This window comes from Haplochromis burtoni, unplaced genomic scaffold (genome assembly GCF_018398535.1).
Source record: "Haplochromis burtoni strain Fernald_Lab_line unplaced genomic scaffold, NCSU_Asbu1 Contig_560, whole genome shotgun sequence".
In the NCBI taxonomy this organism is placed as follows: domain Eukaryota; kingdom Metazoa; phylum Chordata; class Actinopteri; order Cichliformes; family Cichlidae; genus Haplochromis; species Haplochromis burtoni.
This window is the reverse complement of record NW_024582921.1, coordinates 227853-231575: the sequence shown is the minus strand read 5'-3', so window position 1 is coordinate 231575 and position 3723 is coordinate 227853. Positions and strand designations below refer to the sequence as shown.

Genomic DNA, 3723 nt, shown 5'->3' with positions numbered 1-3723 from the left:
CTTTCGCTCTTCTCATTCTGCGTCGCCGCCATGTGCGTATGTAAACAAAGGCACTGCGCATGCACGTTTTACCCATATTCTATCGCGATATTTCATTTTCTTGTCGTTGCCCAACATTATACCGGTATTACCGTGAACGGTATGATATGGCCCAGCGCTATTTCTTACAATATCTGTCTTTACTGATAGACAGAATTCTCTAACTACAGCAGCATTTCTTTATTAGAAAAACTGAGACAAGCTGTTGAAACTGCACTTCTCCTTCTTATAATGAGATATCTCAGGGATTAAATGTGTAGTTAAACATCTTCAAAGTGACAGAGAGGGGATTTCCACCTGTCTGACCCACTTAAGCTCAAAACAGGCTCTATGTGGACCTCGATGAATGACTTTGACATCCCCGATCTAGAAAACAATCAGCACAGTAAACAATGCCGAAAGTGACAGTTGGCCGCTTTCATAAGCTTCAGCTGCTGCCATATTTAAAAGACAACATGCTGCTGACACTGAGTAGAAAGCTGCATCGATGCCAAAAGCCTATCACTTCATTATGGACACTTTCATTTTTGACTGTCCTCTTTAAACTGAGAGAAGCTGCGTTCACCTGCAAACAAACCCATCAGAGGAATGAATCTACATGTGCAGCAGTGCAGGGACATTAGAAACACCAATGAAAAGTCTTTATTCTACTGCTGTCTCATCTGGCCTTAAGTAGACCGTGGTGAATTATGAATTAATACAGCACAAGCAATTTGTAGAGTTAGTCGCTTTATTGCTTCGGTTGAAGAACTCGTTAATATGCGCTGACAGTCGTAAAACTAACAAGTACAAAGATGAAGACTTTTTAGAATAAATCGCCTTTTTCTTCTTCTTCCAAATTACCACTTCTGTCTCTTTCTTTTCTGTCTGCATCTTTGTCTCACCGTCTCTCGTCCTGCATCCCTTTTTCATTTCAGCCCAAACAAAAGCAGACATTAATCTAAACGCAGCTTCGACTTACATAATATTTCCCTTTTTCATCAACCCTTCCATCCATTCTCTCCGTCGCTCTGTCTTTCAGGGAATCTATAAACACACGCCCACACGCTCATGCACGACTCTCACTTGGCTTAGAGGCAGGATTTAATGTCAATGAAAATCAACCAATTAGCAGTCAGCTTCAAACAGCATCCGAAGTGTGAGCTCACGAGGGGCGAAAAGAAAGGAAAAAAGAGAGAGAGCAACATTATGAAAGAGGAGAAATATGGGACGAGACGGAAGAGAGAAAACACCGAGCGCAAAGTGATTTAAAATGCAGCGTCCAATCGTTTCAGACCAACAAGATACGTCTTCATTTTGGACGGCAGGCTTTAATATTAAAGGAATGACTTTTGAGACAAAGTGTTTTGTGTTACTCTGTGCCAGTCATATATTACACTGCCTTCATGCCTCTTAGCTAATTCATTTTAATTGGATGGAAGCAAACTCCAGTATGTACGCTGTCCTTTGCTGAACTTCAGCTTTGAATGCAGCTGGAGCCATGTGAGCGTGAATAAAGGGGGTGTAATGTGCTGCAACAGATATAAACAAGAGAGAACACTAGGACCTACTATTCTGCTCACTTTTTGCCTTTTCAGAGCAAAACAGTCATACTGGCCTATAGGATAATAAGATAAGAGAGCAGTGCAGCCTTTACCGAGCCCCATAGAGTGATTTGCATTTAACCCATCTTAAGCATTGGGAGTAGTGGGCAGGCAGCGTGCAGCACCCATGGACCAGCTGCAGCTGTAAGGCATGTCTTGGTCATACTATACTGCTCAATATAAGTTTATCCTACCTGACACAGTTTGATGGAAAGGGTAGAGGTTACTGGACATTCAGGATAATCAGGAACTTTAGTCAATTTGATACTCATGTGTTTTTCTTACATATAAAAAATAATCAATATTCATTCATTATTTCTCAATTCGGATTTTTTAACAATATTTTAAAAGACACAAAACAAGTGAAAAATCAGATTTTCAGTCTGATCGAGCCACCACAGTTGAGCCACACCTCTCTCTGTCTGTCTGTCCACAGACTCCTCCTACATGATCAACTAAACTTCGTACAGGGGTACATCTATATATCTCTGTCACACATTTTGATATCATCATGTTGCCTAGCAACCACCTTGCTAGGGGCAACGGGCAAAAATGACTTGCTTTGAACATTTTTCCACCTCGAACACCTTACAGCGTTATCACAATAACGTCTACTTCATATCTGCAAAACTTTGATTATCTGTGATATTTTATGAGACGTTGTCATGTTGCCTAGCAACCACATAACAATAGACTAAACATTACTGCAGCGTAGGCATCTGCTAGTTAGTGTAATAGCGTGATCAAAAGATTTTGTCAAAGCAGATCATTAATGTGACTTTTATCGCCTTATGACTCACGTGAGGCTTAAAACAAAGAAATTTGTTACAGATATTAAAGAAGATACTGATATTATACGTGTGTGTGTAAGAATAACCAGATGCCAGAAATCTGAAATAGTGTGTCAGAACCAATTTATAATATTTTTTAATATAGGCAAAATTCTTAATTCTTATAGGCTTATATAATTTTACATAGACAGAAATAAATCATTTAAAAAGTTGAACCTTTAAAATGTTATGGGTCTTAAACCTATTATCCTTAATCTATAGGATAATATCCTTTGAAATTGGTTTCTTAATTGATTTGACTTTTCTATATTATTTCTTTTAGCCCTAAAGGAAATTTAAATAAGTAAAATCACTATGAAGTAATTAGATTATTGTGATTTTAAAAACACTGACCTTCTGCATTTTCTCTCTTTTCTGATCCTGAACTCGTTTTATCAAATGATTAGTTGGAAAGAAGCTGAACGAGTACATCATCAGGAGATCAAAATCAATGAATAAAAACTGACAAGAAATCCTGGATTTTGTGCTCATGTGACGAGCAGGCCTGTGACTAAAGGTGTGGGTGGATTTTCACAACTTTCACACTGTGCCGCAGCAACCTGGTCCACGGTGCTGCCAGCACTCTCCGAGGTTCAGCATCAACAAGCTAACATACTAGAAATTTAAGATCAACCCCAGACAAGGTTTGGACAGGACTTTGCCCACAGTTGTCCTTTAGCACAGAACAGGAGATCAGCAATTTTAGATGTGAGCTCACAAAAAAAGAAAAAAACAAAGAGAAAAACACAAGCCCACCTATTGCTAAACACAAAGAATTGAAAAGATGTTAATTTGGCTATAACTAAAAGGTGGAAATTCTGAGAGTTACCTTGATGGGGCAGGGATAGCTCAGTAGGTAGAGTAGTGGCCCCATGATCGGAAGGTCGAGAGCTCGAATCCACTGACTGGCTCCCCTGAGGTACCTCTGAGCAAGGCACCATCCCTACACACTGCTCCCCGGGCGCCCAATGGCTGCCCACTGAGTGAACGGGTTAAATGCAGAGAGGAATTTCCCCACAGGGATCAATGAAGTATATATTATTATTACTGAACATGGGGAATACGAGTGTCTGTGCCCATTGATTAGACAGCTATTCCCTGTAGTTGAAAATAAGTTCATACCTACAGAGAGTAAGATGGCGCCAGCGTGTAGGCCGTCCTCGTCTCTGTTGTTCAGCTCTTTTCCTTGATATTTGTTTATTATTTGCTATCTTTCTGGCACTATGCCCCCCAGATGGTTATGCATTAATCACCTATGACCGGGATACTCT

General features: G+C 40.0%; 1 protein-coding gene across 3 annotated transcripts in view; it reads right to left on the bottom strand.

Moving 5' to 3' along the window:
* Positions 1 to 3723, bottom strand: part of fam184aa (family with sequence similarity 184 member Aa) — a 49172-nt gene that overhangs the window by 36849 nt on the left and 8600 nt on the right. The window lies entirely within an intron of this gene.